The 16,880-nt window shown below is 44.0% G+C and overlaps 1 protein-coding gene and 1 long non-coding RNA gene across 4 annotated transcripts in view; one reads left to right on the top strand and one right to left on the bottom strand.

Moving 5' to 3' along the window:
- Nucleotides 1–16,880, top strand: part of LOC143267304 (disks large homolog 5-like) — a 42,105-nt gene that overhangs the window by 10,743 nt on the left and 14,482 nt on the right. The window contains exon 6 of one of the 2 annotated variants that reach the window (XM_076544618.1): nucleotides 5,081–6,186. The exons of the other annotated variant lie outside the window; for it this stretch is intronic. The gene's annotated coding sequence lies outside the window, so the exon portion shown is untranslated. Of the gene's footprint in view, nucleotides 1–5,080; nucleotides 6,187–16,880 lie in introns of those variants that run through there. 2 annotated transcript variants of the gene reach the window in all.
- On the bottom strand, nucleotides 3,678–16,756 carry LOC121826394 (uncharacterized). Of its 2 annotated transcripts, XR_013042304.1 has the most exons (7): nucleotides 16,521–16,756; nucleotides 12,667–12,785; nucleotides 12,387–12,549; nucleotides 9,295–9,490; nucleotides 8,033–8,146; nucleotides 6,971–7,059; nucleotides 3,678–4,794 (listed from the first exon to the last, which is right to left on the bottom strand). It is a non-coding gene; the product is annotated as an uncharacterized LOC121826394 (long non-coding RNA). The 2 variants fall into 2 exon arrangements; XR_013042305.1 differs by having other exon boundaries at nucleotides 3,678–7,059.

Genomic DNA, 16,880 nt, shown 5'->3' with positions numbered 1-16,880 from the left:
GTTTAAAAAGGCAGCTAAGACTGCTGTAGTCACGTGGACCTAATTCAAAAGAGAAATGCCATCTATATCATCCTCTACTCCCATACTGGGAGGTGTAACAGCTATGGAGATTGCTGTAAGCCATTAATAGTTATTTTTTTATATAATAAGAAGTGGGGGACCTGTGGGAGCCCATTCTTGGGTTCCTCGTGGCTTTACCCAGCAGGTCCGAATAGAGGATGATCAGGACCACGGGCCTGAGTACAGGTGTCTGAGATGGTCTGCACTTGGCTGTGCTGGGGGAGGAGGTCTTTTGCTCCACCCCTTGGCGTCTCTATAAAACCCTGGACCAGAGACAGTCGGGGCCCGTTGGAATAGGTTCCAGGCCCTCTCGAGGCTATCCTTTATTTTCTATCTGTTTATCTCCACAAGATTCTCCACTATAAATCCTTCTATCTAATATTTCCTGCTGCTGGCACTCAGGAAAACTCTGGGGAACTGTGGGGGTGGTGGGTAAACGCCCCACAGGGTATCTTTGTGGATTTCTGTGGGCCTCTCTAGCACTTTGCTTCTTCCTATTCTCATGTGGTCTTCATTTACCATGGTCTCCTGTTCCTTGTGGTTACCTGGAAAACAGGACCCCAAGAAAGACACGGGGATCGCCCAATGACAGAAAAATGGATGAGATCTACATGAACAGCCTGGACATGAGTGGGGGTAATAAAGGGTGAGGGTTGAGGGAAAGAGAAATTGGGGGAGTGGGAGATCCCAGCTGGATCAAGACCAGAGAGGGAGGTTGGACTTCTACAAAGACCCTTTTTCTTTTATACTCTGATGGTCATGTAGTTTCTGTTTTTTATTCCTTTTATGTGGTAGAATAAATAGTGTGTTTTATGTATGTGGAACTATCCTTGCAGGACTGGGTTGAAGACCACTTGATCATGGTGGGTGATTATTCTTTGATGTGAATCTAAACTTTATTTGCAAGTATTCTATTGAGAATTTATGTGTATATGTTCATCAGCATAATTGTCCTGTAATTCTATGTACCTATTCATCTATCTATCCATTATCTATCTACCTACCTATCTATCTATCTATCTATCTATCTATCTATCTATCTATCTATCTATCTATCTATACATCCATTATCTATTTATCATTCAGCATAAGACAGCTTATGCTAGAGAGGATGTAGAGCAAGGGGAACTCTCCTCCACTGTTGGTGGGAATGCAAGCTTGTACAGCCACTTTGGAAATCAATATGGCGCTTTCTTAGAAAACTGGAAATCAATCTCCTCCAAGACCCAGCTATACCACTCTTGGCCATATTCCCAAGGAATGCTCAATCATATCACAAGGGCACATGCTCAGCTATGTTCATAGCAGCATTGTGTGTAATAGCCAAAACCTGGAAACAACCTAGATGCCCTTCAACTGAAGAATGGATAAAAAAAATGTGGTACATATACACAATGGAGTACTACTCAGCAGAGAAAAACAATGACATGAGGAGGTTTGCAGGCAAATGGATGGATCTAGAAAATTAAATTCTGAGTGAGGTAACCCAGACTCAGAAAGACAAACATGGTATGTACTCACTCATAGGTGGATAATAGATGTAAAACAAAGGATGACTAGATTGCTACTCACAACTCCAGAGAGTCTACCTAGAAAAGAGGACCCTAAGAAAGACACAGGGATTGCCCAATGACAGAGAAATGGATGAGATCTATATGAGCAATCTGGTGGGGGTGGGGAGGTTAATGAATGGCAAGGGTCAGGGGAAAGAGAGCTTAGGGGAGCGGGAGATCCCAGCTGGGTCAAGAACAGAGAGGGAAAACAAAAAAAAAGAGACCATGATTAATGAAGACTCCATGGGAATAGGAAGAAGTAAAGTGCTAGAGAGAGGTCTCCAGAAATCCACAAAGATACCTCCACAATAGACTACTGGCAATGATCGAGACAAAGCCCAAATTGACCAACTCTGGTGATTGGTTGGCCAGTCACCCTAACTGTCATGGTAGAACTCTCATTCCATGACTGATGGAAGCCAATGCAGAGATCCACGTACAGACTCCAGGTGGAACTCCTGGAGTTCAATTGGCGAGAGAGAGTAGGGATTGTATGAGCAAGAATTGTTGAGACCATGATTGGAAAAAGAACATGGACAAATAGCCAAACTAGTGGCTACACATGAACTATGAACCAATAACTGAGGAGCCCCCAACTGGTTCATGCCCTCTGGATAAGTGAGACAGTAGATTAACTTGAACTGTTTGAGAGGCTCCCAGGCAGTGGGACCGGGACCTGTCCTTAGTGCATAAGATGGCTCTTTGGAACCTTGGGCCTATGCTGGAACACTTTGCTCAGCCTGGGTGAAGGGAGGAGACTGGACCTGCATCAACTGAATCTACCAGGTTAAGCTGAATCATCAGGGGAGTCCTTTCCCTGGTTGAGATGGGAATGTGAAGTGGGCTGAGGGGAATGTGGGGGGGGGGGACAGGGAGGACAGTGGAATCCAGGGATGATATGTAAATTAAACTAAATTATAAAATAAAAAAAGAATGGCCTCTTAACTGTTGACTTAAAAGACTGTTTCTTCACTACATGTCTATAAGAAAAGGATAGAGAAAAGTTTGCCTTCATGGTATGTACTTACAATAATTCTCAGCCTCTTATGAGATATCAATAGAAGATTCTCCCAAAAGGAATGTTAAATAGCCCTACCCTGTGCCAACAATTTGTTAAAAAACTGTTGGAAGTAATTCATGTACAGTTTCCACAATCTATAATATGCCATTATATGGACAATAAATTTTTCTTTGAAGAAATGAAAATACTGGTTGTAAGCCGGGCGGTGGTGGCGCACGCCTTTAATCCCAGCACTCGGGAGGCAGAGCCAGGCGGATCTCTGTGAGTTCGAAGCCAGCCTGGGCTACCAAGTGAGTTCCAGGAAAGGCGCAAAGCTACACAGAGAAACCCTGTCTTGAAAAACCAAAAAAAAAAAAAAAAGAAAGAAAATACTGGTTGTATTTTCCCCTCAGTCAGTAATTCTCATCACCACAGCAAAAAAGCCAACTTGTTTGATATGCAATAACAACAAACAATCATTGCAATAAATTATCTGGATTGATATATTAACAAACATTTGAAAGTATAAAACTTTCCTCTGCCTTGATCATTTTCATGTATCATGTTTTTCTACGACAACTTCTGATGGACTACAATTAACTTCATATTAATTATTAACCTTAATTTAATGCTAATGTTTAAATTTAAATAAATGGATTAACTTCTGAAGTTTACCCTTTATAATGAATGGACATAGTCCATGAAGCCAACCACCTCTTTGAGTTACACTAATTTTGCTTTAAAGAACACTATTTTACATAATAACTAATAACATGAAATAAGGTTCAACAATAATTTTAAACTTAATCTTATTTCCTAGGTAGTTTCTTTTATATATGACAGGGAAGTGGCACCCAGAATATTTCAAAAATCTAGGTAAGAAAATTAACCTTTCCTAGGAACAAATCCCGTCATAGGTTATCCAACCCTAAGTGGTCAGGCCAGAAATGTTATTATCAAATACAAATTACACATGCTGTAAACTTAATTGTAATACAGAAAATGTTTATCAAGTATACTTATATAAAACCATGAGAGAAAATTTCTCTATGATTAATGTGCCTTCTGATCCATGCAGGTTATAAATTGAGATTCTCATTTGTATTGTTGCTATGCTGTTTCAAGTGGACAGATGAAGTTAACTAGGACTTCTATTCCTTGTCAGCATGACACACAGACACACCATCTGAACACCATAACCATTTATTTCTTGTTCCCCAAATTCTTATGTTAATATCATAATATAAAACACAGTGTAATTTTTTTAAAATACCACAATCTTTAAAAATTACAACACTTCAAAAGTCCAAGATCTCTAAAAAACAAACAAAACAAAAGTCTATTAGTTGGATCTGGTAAACAAAATTTAAAATATTAGATATTTTCTTATTCCACAAGAGAAGAGCTGGAGCACAGAAATTTTCAGATGGGAAGAATACCAAAATCCATCTTATTAATTCAAATCCTACAGCCCAATGTCCAGCATCTGGTACTCATGTGATCTTCTGGGCTCCAAATGAATGGGGCATTCCTCCCTCTCCAGCTATACCTTGTGCAACACATGCAGTGCAGCTTTTCTCAGGATTAGTCTGGTTCCACTCCACATCTGTGCTTCATCTCAGTAGATGGACCATGGTCCTGCCATCTGCAGTATTCTGTGACATTCTTTTCACCTCCTCTTCCACAGGGTTCCCTAAGTCCTGAGGGAAGGAATTTAAGTGTATATGTCCTGTTTAGGGTTGAGTGTTCAAGATCTCTTCCTCTCTGCATATGCTCTAGCTGAAAGTCTCTGTATTTGTTCCCATCTGCTAAAGGAGGAAGTTGCTCTGATGAAGGCTGACAAAGGTATTATCTATGAGTACAGCAGAATATTGTTAGGAGTCATTTTATTGCTAAGTTCCTTGAGCAGAACAGTAGTATTTGTTTTCCCCATGGACCCTAGCCTATCAGTTCTCAGGACTTGTCCACACATGCAGTCCTGGGTATGAGTTCCATCTCATGGAGTGGGCCTTAATCGAGTCAGATATTGGTTGGTTTCTCCCAAAAGCTTTGTTCCACTATTGCACCAGCATATCTTAGATGCGGTCACCATTGTAGCTGGGTTGGTGTTTACTTTTCTCTTTGATAGTGAGCAGGGTAACTTCCAGTGCCAGGAAATCTAGTCCATATGTGGTGAGGGATCTGGGGAGACATAAGCTTGACTGACCCATATTCAATGAGTTGTGTTGGTGTCATCTTCAAGAATAGCACCGTCCTTTCAGTTTGGAGAGCAACCAATAGCCTTACAATACCTTGATTTGTCTCGGGTCCCACTGGACCCATTTGGCCAACAAATTGACTAAATGTAACCCATTGCCAGTATTGGAAGCTTCATTTAGTGACAAGAGATATCCAGTTCACCTCACTCTGCCCTCTTCAACAATATTCTTGCTCCGCTGACCACCACTATCATCTTTTTTCTGCACAGGAGACAGTATCCCATCAACACAGAGTCTTGGAATAGATCTCAGTATACTACAGGAGGCAAGAAGACCTCCAACCACCCTGGATATCCAAAGTTGCTGGTCTACAACCAGGAGCAGCTATTTCTCATTTGATGTTATTTTTCTGCCAAACTTAGAGAATAGGCAAATTTTTTTCCCTAAAAACATGATGTATCTCTAGTTCTAATAGTCTAGGGTCTCTTGAAATATATAATCGCATCACTCAGGGTTTACAGAGAATGGCTACAAACCAAATAGGAGAAAAATCATTCATGGCTATTCATGTCTAGGTAATGGCATCAAAGGGATGAAATGTCTACTCATCTAGTGCTCAAGAATGCTAGCTAGTTTAATATTTTCCCTTTCATGCAACCAGTAGGCTTAAAAAATCAGGTGGCTAAGAAGTGGTTCAGAGGATGACAGCACAGGCTGCTCCTCAAGAGGTCTTGAGTTCAATTCCCAGAACCACAAGGTGACTTGCAGGCATCTGCAGTGGTGTCTGTAAGTCACTGTTGCTACTCGGTGGGTTTGGTCCTGGGTTTCTACACCAAAATGTGAGTTTTGCAACTCTGGGAAGGGTATCCTGACTACTTTGGAAGTCAGGCTACACTTTGAGCTGCTAAGACAGCTCTGACAGCTGGAGCTGTGATGAGACAGCTCAGCCCTGGTGGGCGAGGTATCCTGGATACCTGGAGCTGCGATGAGACAGCTCAGTACTGGAAGGGAAATTATTCTGACTGCTCGGAAGATTCAGGCCTGGAACTGCTAGGAAAGCTCAGCAGAGAAGGGTATCCTGACTGTACAGGTCTGTGGGATGGTCTGTATGTCAAATTGCTCTGATTGGTCAATAAATAAAACTCTGATTGGCCAGTTGCCAGGCAGGAAGTATAGGTGGGACTAATAGAGAGTAGAATTGAGAGAACAGGAAGGTGGAGGGAGACACTGCCAGCCACCACCATGACAAGCAGACTGTGAAGACACCAGTAAGCCACGAGCCAAGTGGCAAGGTATAGAGAAATGGATTAATTTAAGATGCAAGAATTAGATAGCTAGAAGCCTGAGCCATTAGGCCAAACAGTTTTAATAATATAAGCATCTGTGTGTTTATTTTATAAGTGGGCTGTCGGACTTTGGGGGTTTGGCGGGACCTGGAGAGAAAACTTTCTGGCTACACAGGTCTCCAGAAACTTCTCTATTTGGGGAAGGGGGATATGGTCCAACTGGTACAGCACACAAGAATAGAAGGACAAATCCAAGTGCACAGTCAAGACCAGCTGCATCTGTGAAACACTGTGTCCCACCAGTCTGGGAAGGCCGTACCTCTGCTGTGCCTTATTGTTGTTGCCATATTTATCTCTGGTTTTCTTGATCTTCTCAGTTACCCTTTTAATCAATGTTTTCATTTCATGAAAAGATTATACAACACACATCAACTGCATGATTCTCAATGATTTGGACAGCATCATTCCACAACCTCCAACAATGGACACAGTGTAACGTATCTTAGCAACTGCTAAATACACAGCATCAAGGCAGACATGTAAATATTGGTTCTCTTACACAGTGCTTGTAAGGAGCCGGCCACTCTAGGGAAACTGATCCTCTACTTAAAATGTAGCTATCTCTCATTACACAACCTTTTCCCATGAGTGATCTTCAACCATATCTCAGCCACAGGACTGTGGGAAGGAGGTCAGCATAACTCTAGGGACTTTATGAGGCTTAGATAGGAGTGGTTGTCTGTACTTTACCCTGAAGCACTGCCCCTAATGAGGCAGTAGGAAACTGCAAGGTATCTGCCCCTGCCAGTGTGTGGCCCAGACAGAGACCCCTTAAGACCTGGAAGAAGTAAATGCTTGTTCTCTCTTTGATACCTCATGGTCTTGGATGCTGATGCTGTGGATCAATGCTCTCAGAGCTCTCCTGAGAACCGAACTGGACCGTGACCCAACTCTCCTGGATTCTGCAAAAAAAAAAAAAAAAAAAAAAAAACTCAATTATTATTTTTGTCAGTTAAACCCTGAATAAATTCCTTTGACTTTCAAATAGACTCCATGGAATTATCCCATTATCTGGCCCCCCTTTCCCATTAGGCACACATTTCCACACTCGAGAGTATGCATGCCTGTATTGGGAAGGCTTCTTTGGAAGCATTATCAATCACTGTGAACATCACTGTTTCTGTCCTATGGTTACAGCTTCTCAGAGTGCCTTGGCCTAGTCAACTCTTCCTTTTTTGTTTTGTTTGAGACAGGGTTTCTCTATGTAATAGCTCTGGTTGTCCTGGAACTCACTTTGTAAAGTAGGCGGGTCTTGAAATTACAGAGATCCACCTGCCTCTACCACCCACTGCTGGGACTTAAGTTGTGCACCACCATGCCTAGCTCAACTCTTTCTTTACATTGAGAAGATATGAGACATGAAGGGTAACACTGCAGTTCAGACATCTTTCTAGATAGAAATGATTTCATTTAAGAAAGACCTTTATTAAAGTAAGAACTAAAGTCTCAGAAAGAGTTAGACAGATGGCTCAGCAGGTAAAAACAGGTTTAATTCCCAGCACCCACAGATTCAAAAACAAAACATAAACCAAGGTAACCCTCAAGGCACACAATGATAAAGTCCCTCAAGAGGAATGGGTTTCTGATCCGTGATGGAAAGATGCTGCAATCTAAGACACATGGCAGTCACTAGTGACAGATGTTCAGAATGGCTGCAGAAGGAATATGAGAGTGGACGTGGGCTGGTGTCAGGGCTCACACAGACCGGCTCTCTAGGTTCTTTCTTCCAACAGGAAGACAAGACATTAATTCTTCATGCTGGCTAGTGAAATACTGTACAGAACACAACAAAAACCACATTAAGACCATGGCTTACAAAATGCAGTGGGGGGCATTTGACACACCACATTCGCACCACCACAGGGCAGAGCCTACCTGCAGGAAGCTGTCTTGGCAGCAGAGGAACTCGTTCTTCTTCATGATGGCCTCAGTGGTCAAGATGAGCTCGTTCTTACTGACAGCAGGTTCGCTCTGACATGGAAACACTGCCTGAGTACAGAAAGGACATGGCATGACATATGCCTGGTGAGGGGGAGGGAGAGCACTAGGCAGAGGAATTTACCAGACATAAAACTACTCAGTGAGATTTTAGCAAACTGTGGCTCTCTCTGCTAACAAACTCTAGACTCCCCTTTTCATCTGAAAATGAAAACCAGATAAACTGATATTCTGCCTTTTGTTTGTTTGTCTGAGACAGTCTTGGGTAGCTCAGGCTAGCCTCAAGCTCACTATGGAGTGAAGCTGGCCTTTAACTCGTGATCATCTTCCCTTCAAGCCACAGGACTACAGGCATGCACTATCACCCCACTCAGCAATCCCCACCTTATTTAAAGAGTTCCACTCTAATTCATGAGTATGGATCTTTTACTTCCCAATTCAACTCCAGCCCAGATTTGTATTAAAAGGAACAATGCTGTAGCCAGGTCTTGTGGCCCACTCTATAATCTCAGCTACTTGAAAGCTTGCCTGGCTGCAGAACATATTCAAGGCCAGTTTGGGCAGCTGAGCAAGACCTTGCCTGAAAATAAAAAGTAAAAGAATAACGAAGGATCAAGGTGTTGTTCATAACAGAGCCCTTGTCCAGCATACCCTAGGTCCAGGCCTCAACTTCTGCACTACAAAAACCATCCAGCCAACTAAATATCTCCAGATGGGAAATGTGTCAACACTCCTCAAGCTCATGGGGTTTACTCAAAGTTTTAGTGCTTTCTGACCCATTCTCAACTGGTGGCTTCCAACTACTAGAAACAACTGAAAAACCACCTCAGTGGAACCACCTCCTGCTGCTAGAAGATCTGGGTCATAAGGCACTACACTGAAATCCAGACGACTCTTGTCCAATTACTATTCAAAAAGATTGGTTACAAATCACAGTCCTGGCTACAGTATATGAAATGAGCCTTCTGTCCAATACCCTTTCTTTATAAAGCTTGTCTCTAGTCCACTCCACTAGAAGAGAGGAGCCAGAGCCTCTTCCATTAGCATCTGATTTGGACTAACAATAGGCTCAGGAAAGAAAACAGAGTAACTAATAGCAGTAAGGTACCAATCTAGTACTGAGGCAGAGATGATTAAGTGGGAAGTGTGGTACTACAAACAGTATCTACACCAATGACAGAGCCCCTAGAAGACTGTACCCGCTAAGAGAGTGATGTATCTCAGTTTGATGTTATCCAGAACCCTTTTAAACTCCAGAGGCTCATCTTTGCCCTCCATGGCAGCAGGATCTAAGCCATCTCCTCCGTAGATGAACTGGATGATGTCACCAGTGGAGATCCGCACTGTCAGATCATACTGGGAGCAGAGGTCTTCCAGGGATTTGACCAGCCTTCTCTACAGGAAGAGAAGGAGACTCAGTTGCCCAGGGAAGACTGCTTCATAACACACAATTAGACTTGCCATTCAATTTCACAGTTATATGTCATTTGTTTTCTTGTTTGTTTGTTTTCATGGTGCTAGAGATGAACCCAGGGCCTTGTGTGTGCTAGGTAAGCACTCTGTCACCAAGCCACATCCCCAGCACGAGGTTACAGGTACTGAAATCACATCAACAGCACTTTATTAGACATCCCTGAAGAGTCCCTCCTTTGCCTGAGAACAGCAGGGCCACAAGTGCCTCACTAGCCTGTGCAGTGAGAGGCAGCTTATGCTCCAACCTCCCGTGTTACCTGTGTCAAGTCTCCCCGCAACAGAAAGTGCACCAGCCCCAAGAACTCTGCACACTGCTTTCCTGGGCTGCTTAGTCTTCCCACCCAGCTCCCTATGGTGCAAACTAGTTTTTATGCAAATTCAAGACAGGGCCCATGCAGACTTCAGTGCAGAGAATCAGATGTAAGCCCTCTTTTGGGACAGAGGACATAGAAGCAGGGCTAAAGACTATATGAATCAAGGGCAGCATCCATTTCTCAACTATGCTTGGGAAAACCTTCCTCCACCAGCCAGCAGTGTGACTCTGGCCTAGAGAATGAGAGAAACCTTAGAAAACAGACTTGCTTTTTCCAGAAGCCAATGCTTCTAGGTTATCCTGGTGCTCTTGGAAATTCATATTGTACTTGTGAACATCCTAAGTCACAGCTCCTCACACCACGAGTGGAAAAGACATTCACAGTTCCTTTTGACAAATGTAGCACATCTCAAAACCAGAGGGCAATTCCCAGCAGATGTCCACAGCATCAGGGGATAACAAACAAGTACAGACAGGGCATTATTGTCTGCACAAGGGATTCCGACCACTATCTTACCCTCTTCACCTTTATTTGGCTCACTGGCTCATCAAATCCTGGTTTGCACTCTGCAAGGTCCTCACTTCCACAGAGGGACATACAGGACACAAAGCTGTATCAAGCATGTGACCCAACAATGTGGCCTGTCACTTTTAGCTAGTGTCATAAACAGTCAAGAACATGAACAATTTTGGGGGGCTAGCTTATCAGTTAATGCACTGGTCTAGCATTAGGGAGGGGCCTGAGCTCAATCCCCAGCAACAGAAACACACATAGATTGTCTTTTCTTGCAACACATAGAGCTACTGATGTATCAGGGAGTGGAAATGATCATGGGGTCTGGAAAGAAATCCTCTGCTGTAACCTTTAGAGAGACACAGAGGGTCAAGTTTTATAGTCATTTGTAAGTGCAGCAAAGAACCCTCTCACTCAGCCTTGTCACCCTGAAGCTATAATTCCTGGGAGCCATGGAAAGGATGAATGATGAGACCTGACCAATGGCAAGGTAAGAGTCAGAAACCTCCCAGTAACTAGGAGGCAGTTATCACCCCCACGCCCCAGTTATGCTAGGAAACAGCTAAGGGAGGCTGAATGGTAAGTCCAGGCCACAAGATCAGCATCCCCCTTTAGAGGACTTAGCCACTTGGGGCTCTGACCTCATCTCTACCTGTAAGAGTACACAGGATAATCTGAGCTCTGGTATTATTTTGTTTCTTTAGTTCCAGAACACCAACATGTCTAAATGTCCTCTCGTGCTGTCTCTACCTGACAGCGATATGGTACAGCTCATGAGATGGCTCATTGGTTTGGTAAAAGCACTTGCCAGCAGGTTTGAGGACCTAAGCTCCATCACTGGAACTCACTGTCTCAACAACTGACTCTTGAAATTTGTCCTGTGACCTCCACATGCACACTTGTGTAAATGTGGACTCACACTCAAGCATGTGTGTACACACATACACTAAAAATAAGAACAGAATACAAAGACAGTAACTGAAGTACTTTATCCATCACCCCTTTAAACACTTAAAAAGCTGAGACCGGCACAGTGGCACAGGCCTTTAATCCCAGAGGATTCGGAGGCAGAGGCAGGCAGAGCTCTGTGAGTTCGAGGCCACCATGGACTACATAGTAATTTCCAGGACAGATAGCTACGTAGTGAAACCTTCTCTTAAAAAAAAAAAAAAAAAAAAAAAAAAAAAAAAAAAAAAAAAACTTAAAAATAAATTTATTGAATATAGCTATTTTATAAGAATTGTCAAAAAAAAAAAAGAATTGTCTCCTTAGAGTCAGTGTGTGGAGCAGGATGTAGGTCAGTGATCCAGTGTTTACATGCCTGGCACACATGGTCCCAGGCTGGATCTCCACCTCCGGAACAAAGAAACAAATGAAAACCCAACAACCACCAGCTATAACTACGGCTGCACCAGTGTAGATGTTACAGAGGTTGTGTGTTTAACAAAGTGGAATGAGTTGGGGAGATAGCTCAGCTGTTCTTCTGAAGGTCCTGAGTTCAATTCCCAGGAACCACAGTAAGGCTCACAACTGTCTATAATGGGATCCGATGCCCCCTTCTGGCATGCAGATGTATATGCAGGCAGAGGACTATTTTTAAAACCATAAAAACAATGGAATGAGATATTTTCACAAAGCTGTGTGGGTTTCTGGGGACTTGCCTCTATATGTAGCATGAACTATCAAAATGGAAACACTGGATTGGAAACAAAGAACTGGGCAGCTGAATGGTATTTACCTTCTCAGGAAAAGTTATAATTTTGGCCACATGAACTGGCACAGCTACTTCATCAATCCGGAGGTTGGGGTCAGGTGAGATGACTGTTCCGCCAGAGAAATCCACCCTCTTCCCTGACAGATTACCTCTAAATCAATCTAAATAAATCAAAACCACCAAGGGTTCCATGATATGCCCTGTGCTGTTTCTGGGGATCTGAACAGCCATATACTCCCTCAGTAGGTAACAATGGTAGATCTTGTCAGGAACCTACCCTGCTTCCCCTTCAGGCACTGGACAAAGCCTCAAGTCCACTTCTTGGGGACCATGTTGAGGGGGATGCCAGAGAGCTCACTGTTGATGTAGAGGGCACACTGCAGCTGCAGGAAATCCCAGTCTTCCATGATCATCTGCGTCTTGGCTCCTGAGATCCGGTGCTATGAGTACAGAAAGATCAGAAACAAACCTGCTCTCTGAGTTTTCCTGCATTCTAGCGGGCTAACATCTCTAGATGCATGTGATGCAGAATTCACAAGTTAACAGGAAACACTGACCTTTTTAATAGCATCATTTAGGATCTCACCCAAAAGTCGGGTGAGAATCAATCAGAGGGCTTTCCAGCTTCTGGGATGTGCTTCAACAAATTCAGAACAACTAAGGTATTCAAGTTCTCCTATAGGAAGTAGGAAGGAAGGAAGGGAGATAGGAGGTTAGTTTCCTCAGGGTTGGTAAAGTTATCTGTTGTGTCATGTGTTGGGTCCACACTGTCCTTGGAAGAAACAGGTGCACTCTAGGATAAATTTTAGCTTTTGCTGCTGCAGGGGAGTCAGCCTCTGTCCAATTGACTCACCATAGCTTTGCAAAGGGCTTTTTTATGGAGTACAATTCACACCTTTAGCAAGTCAATTTCTGCATACCAAAACCTCTTATCTGAAGCTCCCCAAAGAGACAAATGCCATAGCAATTCCCAGACACAGGACATCTCAGTTTGCTGAGTCCTCCCACAACCAAGCTCTGCATAGGCTTCAAACCTTTAGGAAACTCTCAGATAAGATTTACATACTTCAAACAGAAGGTACTGGACACAAAAGGTAACAGTCACAAAAGGCAGATCAAAGCCAGGTGCCAACACTTTGGAATCAAACCAGCTGCAGAACTCTGCATATCCTTCCCTATGTTTGCTTTTCTGAAGACAGAATCCCATGCAGCCTCAAACTTGTTATGTGCTGGAGACTTGCCTAGGGCAAGCTGGCCAGTGAACCCTAGGGTTCTTCAAGTCTCCACTTTTCCAGAGTTGGGATTATAAACATACACCACCATGCTGGCTCCTTGACCACATGTGGGTTCTGGATAGTCAACTGAAATTCTTTTGCAAGCACCTAACTACTGAGTTTATTTTCTTTTTATTACAATCAATTTTTTCTTAATAAGTCTATGTTACCTTTGAATTAAGTTGATTAGTGTAAGTGTTATGTTGTGGAGGAGGGGAAGGGCTCACAACACTCCACCCTAGCTAAGGAGCCATTGCTAGTTTATGGCTTTTAGGGAGGGGAGAGGCTCCTGGTGGGTTAACTGTGTTCCAGCAGATGACCCCATACCCTTAAGAGATGGGCAGCATAAATTTGACTTGGTGGGTTATTTAAAAGATAGAGAACATGAAGTTGGGAAGAGATAGGCAGTGGATCTGAGGAGATTTAGGGGAAAAGTAGGGTGTGAACATGATGAAAATATATTGTATGCATGTATGAAATTCTTAAAGAGTGACAAATATATTATATTATATTTAAATATGAATTACTAACTTATTAAGAATTCTGCAAATTACTAGAGATCTAAAAATCCCAAGAATGGAGCTGGGCAAGTGTCACACATCTTTAATCCCTGCTTTTCAAGGCACAGGCAGGCCACCCTGGTCTACATAGTAATCTCCAGGAGAGGCAGGACTAAATAGAGCAATGGTTCTCAACCTTCTTGATGCTGAGACCCTTTAATACTGTTCCTCATGTTGTGGTGACCCCCCAAGCATTAAATTATTTTTGTTGTGACTTCATAATTGTAGTTATGCTACTGCTATGAATTGTAATATAAATTTATGTGTTTTCTGATTGTCTCAGGTGACGCCTGTGAAAGGTTTGTTCGACCCCTAGGGGTCAAGACTCACAATCTGAGAACCACTGACATAGAAAGACTCAGGCTCAAAAAACAAACAAACAAACAAATAAAAATGGTCATTATGTGTCATGGTTTCTACTTACTAAATTTTCTGGGGATTTTATTCACTGAATCTTAAGTTTCAATAATGAAATGTTATACTTAAGTTGACTTTAACAAACATTTTCTCTGGGGATCTAGGAGAGAAACAAAGTTAGAAAAAAGCATCTGAATAGCTACTGCCCTTAGGACCCCAGAGCATGGAAGGCATCTGTGGTGCAGCAGGGATGACACAAACCAGGGAGAGGGGTAGAGGCCCTCACCAAACACCCTTCCTTAGGACCCGCCTTCCTGCCATGAACAGCTCCCTACCATCTGAGAAAATAGGGTAGGAAATCTTAAAGAGCATTGAGAAATGGTAGGAAGAGAACAGAGGCCAGACCGCAGCTGGGGATCTATCAGAGCTGGACAGGACACTGGCATGCCAGGAAACTGAAAGGCCAGAGGACTGGGAAGTCTAGAAACCACTGACTAGCAAGAGCAGTTCTCCCAGAGTGACACAACAGCCTGCCCAGGGGCACTGGGAACAGGCACAGCCTTTCTCCCTTTCGTTATTTTCTAAAAAACCCAACCAACCAACCAACAGACAAAAACACAAACAATTTACAAGGCCAAATAGATTATCTAGAGATACCATACCACTTTGCATAAAGGAGTTAACATGCTCATAATTTAGTGTCTGTGAGTGCTGGGGGGTTGGAACCAATGTCCCATGGAGTGATGACTTCATAAAAGATGTAGAGAATCAAAATGACATGAAATGGTGTCGTCTGGGGACCCAATGGGGTCACCACAGAAAGCTTCTCCACAAAACTGACCTTCCAGCTGAATTCCAAGTAGGAAAGGAGCTCTCACATAAGGCAATTAGAAGAATGAACACTGGAACAGAAGACAGATCCCTGGGCCCACACACTCTGGGCATCGTCAAGCAACCACATGCAAGCAGCACAATGGGGCACAGACAGCTAGCTAAGGGTACAGGATGGCTCTAGTAAGGCCCTGGGGGCGGGGCAAGACTTGGGGATCAGGAGAGTATGAAGTGTCAGTGTAATAGAGAGCGACTGGAAGATCCAAGTGACATAGATCTAGTTTTCTTTGTTTCTTTGTTTACTATGTGGGTCCGACTAGACTCAAACTTATGTTCCTCCTGCCTTGGCCTGAGTGCTGGGATTACAGGCCTGTGCCATCACAACTTGACCTCATCTGCATTCTAACAGTATCCTGGGGTGGCTGTGAGAGAAAGTATTTTAAGTGTATAGGGTGGGTCTGAAGTACTGGGAGGGGTGGATACTTAGAACAGCTGGAGGTCACCCAGGTTAGACATCTGTTCTAGTGAATGTCAACCACACATATAACAATGTCCATCTCATTTCTCCTTTTTCGACTTTACACACTAAGCCTTTTTGAATCCTCTTCTCTCCATGTCCCTACACCCATCCTCAGGCCCCCACCCTCAGTTCAGGCCATCATCATTTCCAGTCTGGATCCCTGCCATGGCCTGGTCCCAGAAGGAGGAATCTTACTCAAACTCTGTCCTGGTTAAATACTACAAAAGTCTGACACTCCATGCAAGTCTCACACAGTGTGAGTCCCCTGCTTCACTTCTATCAGCCCACCCTGTCCCTCCAATACGCGTTTAGAAAAAGGCCTGGTCTGTGGTGAGCCCGGACTTCTTATTATGTGTGCTCCCATTATCCTCTCTGCTTGTGGTTGCATTTGCCGCGACCATGGCTGATTCGACTACTCTCCACTAGACCAAGCAGCAAATGTTGCATTCATGCGGAATCTTTAGGGCCAAACACTGGCCTCAGGACTCTCTCGTGTTCTTGGAAAATAAACGGATCCGTGGGGGGAGGGAAGGAACCCTGAAAACTCATGGGGAAGGTCTACCATTTAATAATTAAGCTCTGAGCCAGAGGGTGTAGAACAGCAGCTTGGATCTCAGCCTGCCACCTAGCCGCTGTGAACCCACTTTCTGCCTGACAACCTCGGGTCAGCACACACTGTGTCCTCCTGCCAGGGAAAAGTTCCTGAGAGGAGTCACCGCGGGGCTTCGGGAGGTAGCATCTTGGCTCAGGACGCCCGTTCTGACACTGCTCGGTCATCCCACTTTCTCTGCCGCAGTTCGGGGACCCGGTAAGATCTGAAATCCCATCCTGGAACTTCTCTCTCCGCTCCCTTCACAACTGTCCCTCACCTGGAACCCTCTGGGGCCGGGACCTCAGCCTCTGCCAATGGCCGCGTCTTCCATTTTCTTAGCTACATCCGTCTCCCAGAACCGCTCCTTCAACCATGATGCTGGCAGCTGGGCGCCCTTCTCAGGCCTCCGACTACAGAAACCACTGTGGCTGCAGCTTCCCGGGCGCTTCTGGATTTAGAGCTCAGAGAGCAGCCGCTGTCCCTCGGCCACCGTAGAGCGCCGCCCCACGTGCCGCTTCCTCTTCTGCCACGGGGTCTGTCCAGAGAGGCTTCTCATGTGCTGCTTTGCGCCCTCTCGCTACACTGCCACCTAGCGGCTCCTGCATGAAATGCACCTAGGCCCTGCTGCTTTAAAAAA

Source organism: Peromyscus maniculatus, chromosome 9, assembly GCF_049852395.1.
Source record: "Peromyscus maniculatus bairdii isolate BWxNUB_F1_BW_parent chromosome 9, HU_Pman_BW_mat_3.1, whole genome shotgun sequence".
Taxonomy (NCBI): Eukaryota; Metazoa; Chordata; class Mammalia; order Rodentia; family Cricetidae; genus Peromyscus; species Peromyscus maniculatus.
The sequence above is the reverse complement of the archived record's forward strand: the minus strand, read 5'-3'. Positions and strand labels throughout refer to the sequence as shown.